A 14,031-nucleotide genomic window follows, 5' to 3' on the forward strand; every position below is an offset into this window, starting at 1 on the left:
ATAGATGACGAAGGGCAAGCAATAGCTGAGCTTACTAGCCATATGGTTAAACTAGCGCATGTGCCTACTCAGGTATGGAAAGGGTACAATCCAAGTAGTTGGTTTGGTAGCTGGTATGAGTGGTTTGGAGGGCTTAAGGCAGTGGTAGGTGGAGTCCTACTGATTTTACTGTTGTGTCTACTCCTACCGTGTCTTATACCCTTAGTAGTTAGGTCTGTGCAAAGCCTGATAGGAAGTATAGCAGAGAGGAAGGCTGCTGCACAGATAATGGCGATATATAAGTATAAGGCTCTAGATCAGGGAGAACCAATGCAAGAAGATGAATGTTGAAGATTCACATCATAAGATAAGTCTGGTCTGGTTCATGGTAACCTGAGGTATATGCAAACCAAGGTTAAGTGATGCCTCAAGTAATTGTGAAATATCAGAGGCATCAAAGGGGGGAATGTGATGTAATTCCAGTAAAATACAAGTTTAGCAGGCTAAGATTGCCACAAGGCATATGTATGTATATGTGTTTGTAGTATCAGTTAGTTAATAACACGTAGCTAAGATACTGTCATCACTGTACTGACCAGGTGCAGGAATGTAAGAACTGGAATTACGCGTCCCTCTCCTTTGTATCAGATGAGCCACGTGGTTAGACCGGATGGATGAGTTTAGACTCTATTCATTAAATAGGTTAAGGGTATGTGTGGGTGTAGTTAATTGTGGGAGGAGCTACAGTGCTATATAAGGAATGTACTCTATGTATTCAGTACTCAGACTTTGCTGTATTTTGGTGACGCTAGTCCCTCTGAGTCCCGATCGGTGATCCAATAAAGAATCTCTTCCTTCCTGAAGAAACCTGTGTCCATCTCTCTGTGCTTGGCTTCCGTCAGTTTCTCCGGTATCAGCGAGGGCGCACTTCCTCTGAGCGGTCTGCTCAGCTCCCTCGCGCGCCGCAGAGTGAGGCTGGGAGCCGGAATATGACGTCATATTCCGGCTCCCAGCCTCACTCTGCGGCGCGCGAAGGAGCTGAGCAGACAGCTCAGAGGAAGTGCTCCCTCGCCAGCCGCCCACCAGCGCCGCTCGACCGCCCAGCATGTCTGTTAGCCGCAAGGCTAACAAGACATTTGCCTTGGGCATTTGGGGGCGGCTTTTTTTGCCGCCCCCTGGAAAATGCCGCCCAAGGCAAATGCCTTGTTTGCCTCGTGGCTAATACGCCCCTGCCGTGTGAGCTATGCGGCCGCAGGGCGCCCCCTGCACCATGGCGCCCTGTGCGGCCACACAGCTCGCACACCCCTAAGGCCGGCCCTGGTTAAAGGTATATGTGGGCGTAGCTATTAATGGGAGGAGTTATAGTACTATAAAAGGAATGTACACCATGTATTGGTCTCTCAGATCTGTTTGGAACGATAGTTCATCTGAGGCCCGATCGGTATGTTAATAAAGACTTCTCACTTCCTGAAGACCTGCATCCATCTCTCGGTGTTTGGCTTCTGTTAGTTTACTCGGTAACATAATTGGTGCATTGGCCAGGAAGTTCTCATCGCATGGAAGCTGGCGCAGAGATTTGAGACGGTAAAACTTTTTACCAGCGTTCTCCACGGCAGCACCCCTGGACTTCTGCGTGGACATCCCTTCATCTCGGCGCCACTGGGCTGCTTCGCCCAGGAGATCATCGGCCTTTACGTAGTAAGTACCGGGGTGCCCCGTCGATGAATTTGAGCCCAGGGCCAGGAACTAACAGGTAAGACTGATACCGTTAGAGCGGTAAACCCACAAGGGGTTTTATATTTGGAACCGGTTATTGGAATTGGCCCCTTCCCTCTGGAAGGAAGAAGCAAAGGCGCAACGCTTATTGGACATTAGACGCTCTGTAGTCAGCCCGTCTAATATAGGTGTTATTGGGTCAGACTGAAACTTGGTGTACATACTTCATGTCGGACACCGGTGTCCTGTCTTGACTAGCATGCTAGGTGTAAATTTCGGTTGCTAGGTCGGGGAGGCCGTGAGACTAAGCGGATATTGGTGTATATTCCGTCCGCTAGATCTCACCCTATCTTGACTAAGTGTGCTTGCTTGTAAATCCAGCCACTAGATTATTGATAGCGTATAAAGACTAAATGGGTATTGGTGTAAATTCTGCCCACTAGTTCGCTATATGTGGTGTCTGGGCAGCGAAGACTTATCTAATATTTGGTGTAAATTGATCGAAAGCTCTCGAGGTGCTGGCCAGTAGAGTAGTTGGGATTATTGTAAATGTTGTTAAATATACTGTAGGGTGAATTGGTTAAATTGTATGTCCTGCTAGAAAGCTTGAGCTCTGCCGTCTAGTGGGAGTGTAAATTGTGTGTATTATTGTAAAATAGCGCACGGTACCATAACCACTGACATGTACTATAACCACTGACATTGTGTAAAAATTACTAACAACTGTTGTCTTATGTTATATATATAATACCATAACTGTTACTAGCTGATCTGTGACTTTAAAACTGTATTATAACCACTTACTAATTGTACCATGACCACTTACTGTAAAGATGAGATTACTAGGATGTGATATAGTCGGTTAGTTAAAAGTTGATTAATGGTACGTATAATTGTAGAGTCGATTTATAGTTATAGAGGTAAGTAGCTAGTGTTTGGTAAATCTTTGTGAGTGAGACGCTGTGATATCACTGTATGTACGAGAATTCTCTGCGTGTTATCGTGTGTATGTTTGGCTTAGCAACTGTGCCACGTGGTGCTGTTGCCAGGGAAATGAGTGTGACTGTTGGAAGTGTGTTTGGAGTATTGTGTTTCTTTGTATTAGACGCTCCGTTGCCAGTATGGGTGCGTCTGACTCAAAGATCGTTGATCCCTTGTCGTGTATGTTGAATAACTTTACAAAGGGATATAAAGCTTGTGATTTTGGGGTAAAATTGTCCCCAAAACGTTTGACTACCTTATGTAGTAGAGAGTGGCCTATCTTGGTGACCGCATGGCCACCACGTGGTAGCCTTGATCTAATTTTGGTACAACGTGTGCACGCGGCTGTATCTAGCAGGCCTGAATTTTATGATCAATTTCCGTATATTGATTGTTGGAAACAGATTGTAGAAGAATTGCCCAAATGGGTTAAGGTATGCCACGAGGAGCAATGTCGCATCATGGTGGCCAGGACTCGCCTCTCCATCAGGGCCGCAACCCCGCCCATTTTAGACTCTCCCTCTGAAACTGAACTTCCCTCCCCACCCCCTTACACTTCCTCTAAGGTTAGAGTTGGTGCTACTGGTGTTGCCACTCCCCCTTTTCCATTGTCCCTGCCCACAAATGCATCTAGTTCAGAGCCCAGCCCACTGACTCTGAGTCCTCCCCTTCCGGTACCTACCTCCACTATTTCCATATATCCGGAACTAACGTAACTTCTGGTTCCTGGTCAGGCTCCTCCCAGCCCGGCCCGTGATATCCTGTTGACCGAACTTGCGTCCGGTAAAATTAATCCGCCTCACTCCCCTTGCCTTACTACCCCTAGACCGGAACTTAATATGAAACAATCGTATCGTAGTCCCAAATTAACCCGACAGATGACTGGTGCCCTTCTACCCCGACATTACCGCCCCTCCGACTTACACCAGGCCCAACACACGAGAATGGCCAAATACAACGGGCAGATCCAGTGTTTGTATATGTCCCCTTCACTACGACCGATTTATTTAACTGGAAGACTCAGACCTCTTCATATACTGACAAACCTCAAGTCATGACAGATTTGGTTACTTCTATTATCCAAACACATAAACCTACCTGGGCCGATTGCCAGCAATTATTATTGACTTTATTTAATTGTGAGTAAAGGACCCGGATTAATCAAGCGGCTATTAAAGCGCTTGAGGAAACGGCCCGTACTCAAAATCAGGCTAATCCAGTTGCACGGGCTGCAGCCCATTATCCAAATGTCGATCCAAATTGGAATGTGAATGGTGCTGGCATGCCCCAACTAAGGGCTTATTGGGAAGCCATAATTGCTGGCATGAAGGCAGGAGGGAAGAAGGCAATCAATATGTCCAAGATGGCTGAGGTGTTGCAAAAGGTTGATGAGTCACCTAGTACCTTTTATGAGAGATTGTTGGAGTCGTATAGGTTGTATACTCCTCTTAATCCAGAGGCCCCTGAGAATTCTAGGATGATTAATTCAGCATTTGTCAGCCATGGCCAAGGTGATATTAAAAGGAAATTAGAGGGATTTGTAGGGATATCAATATCACAGCTAATGGAGATTGCAAATAAAGTATACATGAATAGGGAGACTGAGGTAAAGCGGGAGGAAGAACGTAAAATGAGGAAAAAGGCAGATATGCTAGCGGTAGCTATCACAAGTGTAGAAAGACAGGGAAGGGAAGTGAATAGAGGAGACGAGAATAGGCTGAGTAAGGGACCTTTAAGTAGGAATCAATGTGCGTTTTGTAGAAAGGAGGGAAATTGGAAGAATGAGTGTCCACAGAGAGAGCAGTATGAAGGAAATAGACAAGGAGAGAGAAGAGTACGGGGAGGTTATAGTGGTAATTATAGAGGAAGAGGAAGTTATGGAGGGAACAGTGGGAATAGTAGAGGCAGTGTTCAAGGAGATAGATATTATCCACCCACGCAAAGACCTAGAGAAAGAGAGGATAGAGATTTTGTGGGTCTGGCTGACACTATCATGGAAGACTATTGATACCGACCGGGCTCCATCCCCCTTGGCCGAGCGGAGCCTATGGTCGATGTAGCAGTAGGGGGAAAGAGAAGTTCTTTCATGATTGACACAGGTGCTGAACATTCCGTGGTGACTAAGTTGGTGGCTCCGCCTTCGGGGAAAACTATAACTGTGATAGGAGCTACTGGGAGAAGCGCAGCTAGACCGGTTCTTAAGAGTCACCCTTGTATTTTGGGAGGCCATTTGGTGAAGCATCAGTTCCTATATATGCCAGAGTGTCCGATTCAACTTCTAGGACGAGATCTATTATCAAAGCTTCAAGCCCAGATAACCTTTTTACCTAATGGATCAACGTCTCTGAAGTTTAATGGATTACCAGGCATAATGGCGATATCGGTACCAAGGGAAGAAGAATGGCGCTTGTATTCCATGGTGACAAGTGTTGACCCTTAGAGTGATCAATCCTTATTTGACATTCCAGGAGTATGGGCAGAGAATAATCCACCTGGACTTGCTCGTAATATTCCACCTATACATATTGAACTAAAGCTTGGGGCCTATCCTAGCCTACGTCAATATCATATACCCCAAAAGGCTAAGGAAAACATACAAACCTACTTGGATAAGTTCGTAAGGTATGGCATCCTAAAATTCTGTACTTCCTCCTGGAATACTCCATTATTACCTGTTCAAAAACCAGGATTGGATGAATATCGTCCTGTACAAGATTTGAGAGCAGTTAATGATGCAGTAGTTAATATACACCCAGTTGTACCCAACCCTTACAATCTGCTTGCATTGATACCAGGTGGAGCAACCTACTTCACAGTTCTAGACCTTAAGGATGCTTTCTTTTGCCTTCGAATTGCTGCTGAGAGTCAACATATCTTTGCTTTCCAATGGGAAGATGCTGTTACAGGTTCAAAGCGTCAGATGACATGGGCCAGACTACCTCAAGGGTTTAAGAATTCACCTACCCTATTTGGATATGCATTAAGCCAGGATTTGCAAGATTTCAAGTCCATCCCAGGAGAATGTCTACTACTTCAATATGTGGATGATCTTTTGATAGCGGCTGTTACTAAAGAGATATGCCAACAAGCAACTTATGATTTGCTTCACATTCTATGGAGAGCAGGATACAAGGTATCGAGGAAGAAAGCGCAATTGTGCCAGCCAACTGTTAAATATTTAGGATTCCATATATCCGCAGGTCAAAGAATGATGGGACCTGAAAGAAAAGAAGCAGTGTGTCGGATATCTATACCTAAGAGTAGAAGACAAGTGCGAGAATTCTTAGGAGCGGCAGGATTCTGCAGGATATGGATTCCTAATTATGCAATATTGGCGAAACCTCTATATGAAGCTGTGAAAGGAACAGAATATGACCCCTTTTTGTGGACCTCTGAACAACAGAAGGCATTTGAAGATGTTAAGAAAGCACTAATGAGTGCACCAGCCCTAGGTCTGCCAGATCATACACGTCCTTTCTATCTGTATGTACATGAGCAGAGAAGAATGGCTGTGGGAGTATTAACTCAATATTTGGGATCATGGCAATATGTCCAAACAGTTGGATGCAGTGGCCTGTGGTCTTCCACCTTGTCTGCGAGCAGTGGCTGCTGCTGCCCTACTGGTAACAGAGGCTGACAAGCTCACCTTGGGTCAGGAACTCTATGTGCGCGTACCCCATGCAGTACAGACCCTATTGGATTATAAAGGAAATCATTGGTTTAGCAACAGTCGAATGACCAAATATCAGGCTATGTTGTGTGAAAATCCAAGAGTACACCTCGAAACCGTCAATAATTTAAATCCTTTTGCCCCAGACTACTGAAAGTCAACATGATTGTTTGGAGATAATGGATGAAGTGTTTTCAAGCAGGCCTGATCTTCATGATTTTCCCATCCGGACATACAGTATTATACTGATGGTAGTAGTAATGTGAAGGAAGGTGTACGTTATGCAGGATATGCGGTAACAACTATAGATAAGGTGATAGAAGCACGGCCACTGTCAAAAGGGACATCAGCACAGAAGGCGGAATTGATTGCATTAACCAGGGCTTTGCAATTAGCTGAAGGGTTGAGAGTGAATATCTACACTGATTCAAAGTATGCTTTTTTTTAACCACCCATGCACATGGAGCATTGTATAAAGAAAGGGGATTGTTGAATTCAGAAGGGAAAGAAATCAAGTATGCGGCAGAAATACTCCAACTATTAGAGGCGGTATGGGAACCGGAGGAAATCGGTAATATACACTGTAGGGCACATCTGAGAGGTGATAGTGATGTCATAAAAGGAAATCGTATGGCCGACAACGCAGCAAAACATGTCGCTGAATCTGGGCAAGAGGAATATATGGTATATGTTGCAGCCCTTGTACCGGCACCTCTGTCTCAATGGACTCCAATATATACAACCCAAGAGATGGAGTGGTTGAAGACTGAAGCTGGGAAATATTTGGAGAATAACTGGTATCAGTTAGAAGATGGAAGAATAGTTATTCCGACATCTCTGGCTATAGAGATTGTTCAAAACTTCCGTAATGGTACACATACTGGAAGAGATAGTATGGAAGAATCTCTTAGGAAACATTTCTATATACCAAGGTTATCTAATCTTACTCAAGCCATTGTTCGGAGATGTGTTTTGTGTGCCCAAAATAATGCAAGACAAGGTCCTGTCAAACCCAGTGGAGTTCAATATATGGGAGGACTCCCAATGTCAGATCTGCAAATAGATTACACTGTGATGCCTTAATCTGGGGGATATTGTTATTTGTTGGTAGCTGTGTGTACCTACTCAGGCTGGGTAGAAGATTGTCCAACTCATACAGAAAAGGCAGGAGAAGTTGTACGTTTTCTGATGCGAGAAGTTATACCCAGATATGGACTTCCGTGTTCTATAGGATCAGACAATGGTCCAGCCTTTATCCATCAGTGTTTGCAACAATTAACTCATGTGCTTGGTATCAAGTGGAAACTTCATACAGCATATAGGCCTCAGAGTTCTGGAAAGGTGGAAAGGATGAACAGAACAATAAAAACCCAGTTGGCTAAAATGTGTCAGGAAACTCAGCTCAAGTGGAATGTCCTTTTGCCAATAGCTCTGTTGCGGATACGTAGTACGCCTACCAGAAGAATGGGTCTGTCTCCCTTTGAAATTATGTATGGGCGTCCACCTCCCATACTCAGTAATCTAAGGGGGGACTTAAATCAGTTGGGTGAAGGAATTACTCGACAGCAGGTTGTGGAGTTGGGTAAAACTATGGAGGAAGTGCAGAAATGGGTGCAAGATAGGTTACCTGTGAACATATATCCACCTGTTCATTCCTATCAACCAGGAGATCAAGTGTGGATAAAAGAATGGAATATCGTTCCATTAGGTCCAAAGTGGAGGGGTCCTTATGTTCTTTTATCTACTCCAACAGCTGTAAAGGTGGCAGAGGTGTCTCAGTGGATTCATCATTCTAGGGTTAAACCAGCGTCAGATTCTTGGCAAGCTATCCCAGATCCTGAAAATCCTTGCAAGATCCGGTTAAAGCGGGCAACTGAGTCGGAGTGACGAGGAGATATTGGGACTTCTAGAGTAATCAAAGAGATCAGCAAGTGGGTGTTTTGACGGCCATAATAAAGCCTGACCACCTGCCTACGTTTCATAGCCAGAGTGTCTCGAAGGGATCTCTGTGAAGAAAAGTGAGGATTACAAGAACGACAATCCTTGCAGCCCTCACAATCGGGAAGCACAATCGGGAAAAAAAAATGAGGAATTTTGAAATGATGTGTTATATTATGTGTTTAGGTATTTGTGTGATTTTTCAGGAAGGTAGGAGTACAGACATACCGAATTGCGATAGTTGCATTAAGACTACGAAAACAGGCAACCAAATATCCCTCTCATCTGGCACTCACAGTATGAATGTAAGGGATCTGTATCTAAATGTAGATATTTGGATATTGATTACAGTGTGTGCAAGCCAGTATCAGTAGAGTCTAAATGTTTTGATCCCCAATTCAAACCCCGTACAATTTGGTTGGTAATTAGGAATAGTAATTCCCAGGGAACTTTAATAAATAGGACTGTGATAAATACCATACTGTCAGGGTATTTATATCGGCAGACATTTTGTGCTATGATAGAAATTAAAAGTGTATGACCAGACTCCATTTTGTTATTTTCAAGTTAACAAAGAGACACAAAATTTCTATCACTTCTCTAAAACTTGCCAGAGCTAATGGAATGTATAGTATAAACAAACCAAGTGATAAGAGACTGTCTAAAATGCTAATGGAATAGAATAAATTCTAAACCCAGACATAGGTGACAGAGAAGATTAAATAATCAATTTTACTTTTTATATGTACAAAGTCCCATTGTAAGTTTTGAGGTCATTTTTAGTTTAAGAACTGTCATATTAGAAATTACTACAGAATTTGGAGACACATAGTCTGAAGAAAGCCAAAAGAAAGGCTTTGAAATTACAAGTGAATATAAAATATAGCCACATATAGACAAGCCAAAATGACGTCAAAATAGCCACCAGAAAAAGTTAACTCTTTCCTGGATAGGTATGTTTAGTGGGATGAGACTGCCATCTACAGTCCAAATACTAAAATGGTTATCTAGAAGGGAACCACACCCATAGTGTTGTGATTGGTTTATTAGCCAGTGACGAACAGAGAATCTGTTCCTTTAAAAGTTAAGACAAAGGGAAGAGAGGGTGATTCAGGCATTCAGAGAATCAGGGCAATCAGGCAATCGGCAATCAAAGAATCAAAAATCAGGAGGGAGAAAGCAGTCGGGGGGGCAAAAGAGTCGGAAGCAGGCTAAGAAAGAAAAGACAGAGAAACATTCCTTGACACTTAGCTACCTGAGAACATCTGGTGAGAATATCTATTAACTGGTAAATATACTGGCTTCATTTAATTAATTTAAATTTTCTAATAGCATGATATATGACTGGATAAATCACGATAAGATTTCGATATTTAGAAATCTTAGTTAACTAAGAAGAATATATTTATAACCATTTCATACTGCAGATGGAATTGGGATAAGTGTGTATTTCTGTGACATATCACGTGTTAACATATCGTGACATTTATCCAGCTGTATTGATTTGCTATAAAATAAGATTAAATATCTGTTTAGGCAAATTAATAAAAATATCAGCTTATAGAACATATAGATTTCTTCTCATTGGATGAATCCAGGAAATGGTTAATGACTGGTTAAATTTTATTTTAATTAAAATTACATAAGAATAGATCTTAAATGCCTAGAAGAGGTCTAGCCAGCATTGAAAGGGTTATTCTGTCAGCTAAGATTTTACGACCTTACACTGCATTCTGTCCTCTCTGTGAAACTTTCACATTCCTTCTCTGTGAAGAAAGTTGTAAATCTTGTCTTGAAGGCTAATGCTGTAGATTCTATACTGTATTAACCAGTGGAAGTTTATATTACCATATTGTATTGTATATTCATATTATACTGAAATTCCATTGATTATTGTCATGCATGTTACTCATTATTATTATTTAAATTGTTAAAAATAAATGTATCTATTTTTATAAACAATTTGTGATTTTATTTATATGGTATACATTTCACTTACACGATAACGATCTCTCTTTGGGATCTGAGAATTTAACCCCTTAAGACCGCAGCCAAATGTACAAGTTGTGAACGAAACAAAATGTAAACAAAACCTGGCATTTGCGCTATATGTCTGTCCAACCGTAACTCACCTCTTTCATATTAAATGCACCCCCACCCCCCCTTATTATATATCATTTTATTCAGGGGAAACAGGGCTTTCATTTAATATCAAATATTTAGCTATGAAACATAATTTAATATGAGAAAAATTGGAGAAAATAAGATTTTTTTTTAATTTTTTTAGTTCTACATGACATTGTAACTGTCAATGTCATAATACTGCTTGCTTTTACTGCAATAAAATACACATATTTGTATTCCGCAAAGTCTCACGTGTAAAACAGTACCCCCCTATGTACAGGTTTTTAATGGTGTTTTGGGAAGTTACAGGGTCAAATATAGCGTGTTACATTTGAAATTGAAATTCGCCAGATTGGTTACGTTGCCTTTGAGACTGTATAGTAGCCCAGGAAATAAATTTACATCCATAATGGCATACCATTTGCAATAGTAGACGACCCAAGGTATTGCAAATGGGGTATGTCCAGTCTTTTTTAGTAGCCATTTGGTCACAAACACTGGCCAAAGTTAGCGTTAGTATTTGTTTGTGTGTGAAAAATGCAAAAAACGCCAATTTTGGCCAGTGTTTGTGACTAAGTGGCTACTAAAAAAGACTGGACATACCCCATTTGCAATACCTTGGGTTGTCTACTATTGCAAATAGTATGCCATCATAGGGGTAATTTTCATTCTTGGGCTACCATAGGGTCATAAAGGCAACGTAAGCAATCTGCCGAATTTTAATGTGAAAAAAATGAAACACAAGCCTTATATTTGATGCTGTAATTTTTTAAAACACCATAAAACCTGTACATGAGGGGTACTGTTGTACTCGGGAGACTTCACTGAACACAAATATTTGTGTTTCAAAACAGTAAAAAGTATTGCAGCAATAATATCGTCCGTGTAAGTGCTGTTTGTGAGTGAAAAATTCAAAAAACTTCACTTTTACTGGCGATATCATCGTTGTAATACCTTTTACCGTTTTGAAACACTAATATTTGTGTTCAGCGAAGTCTCCCGAGTAAAACAGTACCCCCCATGTACAGGTTTTATGGTGTCTTGGAAAGTTATAAGGTTAAATATAGTGCTAGCAAATTAAATTCCCTATACTTTCGGCATGGGTTGTCAGGCAGGTCCCACTAATTGTAATTAATTAGGATATCTAATTATGTAAAATTATTACATAAATATATCTGTAGAATTAATGTGTATATATACATATAATTTGTTTTTAATATTTTTATTTATATATAGGTATATATATATATATATATATATATATATATATATATTGATATATACGTATATATTTATGTATATAGATATATATATTATTTCGTTCTACGTGTATTTTGATATAAACATATATTAGTATCACAATACAGTTAGAACGAAATAAAACACATCTATATATTTTTTAATATTTTTTTTTATTTTTTATTTTTTTTACGTATTTGCATATTTTTTTATATTATATATAAATATATATAACAATTATATATATATTTAATCAGTATCAGTCTACGTGTAATTTGATATTAATATATATATAATTATATATATATTAATATTAAAATACACCTAGACAGTGTATGTGTGTGTGTGTGTGTATATGTGTATATATAATATATATATATATATATATATTTTTTTTACACTTATTCTAAGTTATTTTAATTTGATTTTCAGCCAGCAGGGGGACTGTCATTACAGTTAGTCCCCCTGCTGGCATTGCACCAGCCAGCTATCCCGGCCATGTGATTGTGAGGTCCTCGCAAGGACCTCACTCTCACATGGCCCGGGGGGGCTGAAGAGAGCAGACGTGCCGCGGGGGGCTCCCTGGGAGTCCCCCCAACCGCGATCGCCGGTGTGGGATCGCCGGCGACCAGGTAAGTGGAAAAAAAAACGGAGGGCGTACTATTATGCCCTGCAGCGTTTAGAGCCGCTTTAAAAAGGACGTAATAGTACGCCCTCTGGTCTTAAGGGGTTAAATAGTGGGAAATTCTCTGTTTACTATTATTATCCCATAAATACCCCCACAATACATTCTACGGGTGTTCTGCTATTTGATGCATGTAAGGCGATTTCTGGTAGTAGAAAACCTTGGAATGTATGTGGTAATCTTAAATGGGAACGAACTTATGGGTTTAATGATAAATACTTATGTCCCAGTAAAAGATCTACTGATCCTGATTGCCCACATAGAGATTATAACTTTTGTCCCTATGATTATCCAAAGGTTGCCTACCACACCATATTGTAAATCTATGGAATGTAATCCGGTCCATATGACCATCTCTAATCCCCAGCATTTTATTGACAAATTTGGAAATATCTTTGGGTTCCAAATATATGGCACAGAAGTAGATCCAGGAACAATAATATATGTAGGTCTTGAAACTGAGACAGTAGCAACTCAAACTCATCAGGTTTTTCATTCCTTCTATGAGGAGATGAGTGTGGAGGATAAAATTCCCCATAATGTTAAGAACCTATTTATTGATTTGGCTGACAGTATTGCGGGTAGTCTTAATGTAACTAATTGCTATGTATGTGGAGGTACTAATATGGGAGACCAATGGCCATGGGAGGCAAAGGAAGTATGGTACCCTGGCTCTGAGACAAATGAACAACAGATAGCTTTTCAGTCTGATCATCAAGTACTAGAAGCAAATCAGAATGGCGGTTAAAAACCTCCATTATAGGTCATGTTTGTGTAGCCAGGAAAGGGACAATGTAGAACACGTCTGTAGGTGAGCTAACTTGTTTGGGACAAAAAGCCTATAATGATAATACTAAAGATATTGCTTGGTGGTCAGCTACAAATGTCTCGGAGCCTACTAATTCGTTTGCCAATTACACTCATTTAAAGGAGGTATGGTTTGACTTATCTGCTGCATCTAGTTGGAAAGCACCAGCAAATCTATACTGGATCTGTGGTAAGAAAGCACATTCGGAGTTACCACAAGATTGGGAAGGGGCATGTGTATTAGGTATGCTCAAACCATCCTTCTTCTTGTTGCCAATTGAGACAGCAGAGACCTTGGGAGTTAAGGTTTACGATGTAAATCATAAAAAGAAGCGAACATCCTTGAATATAGGTAGTTGGGAAGATGATGAGTGGCCCCCTCAACGCAATTTTTAATTATTATGGACCTGCTACTTGGGCAGAAGATGGTGATGTAGATTAATTTAGAAATAAACAAAAATGTTTAAATGTCTATCTGTTCCTGTCCAAATTTGAGATGATTAAATTGCGTATACGCAGAAGTAATTCAGACTGACACACGGAGTTCAGGTTAAAATAACTTCGAGGAAATTTATTAGCATCTGGTTAAAAAACGGGTATGCAGACCCTTTTAAAGGCAAAATGACATCATCATTGAATATCAGATAACAAATAAACATCATTAATTGGATTAAATGTTAAGTGACTATTAGACTTGGGCATTTCAGAACTTTTCGTTTCGTACGAATGTATTCGTACGAAAAATAAAGTAGTTTAGTCAGAACCGAAATTCGTCAATTCTTTCATTCGTTTTCGTACGATATTCGTTAGTATTTTCGTTTCGGATAAACTCGTTCGTTCATTCGGCTTGTTCATTTAATTGAACCAAATGAATTCATTCATATTCATAACA

The sequence above is a fragment of the Pelobates fuscus genome, chromosome 2 (assembly GCF_036172605.1).
Source record: "Pelobates fuscus isolate aPelFus1 chromosome 2, aPelFus1.pri, whole genome shotgun sequence".
NCBI classification, from domain to species: domain Eukaryota; kingdom Metazoa; phylum Chordata; class Amphibia; order Anura; family Pelobatidae; genus Pelobates; species Pelobates fuscus.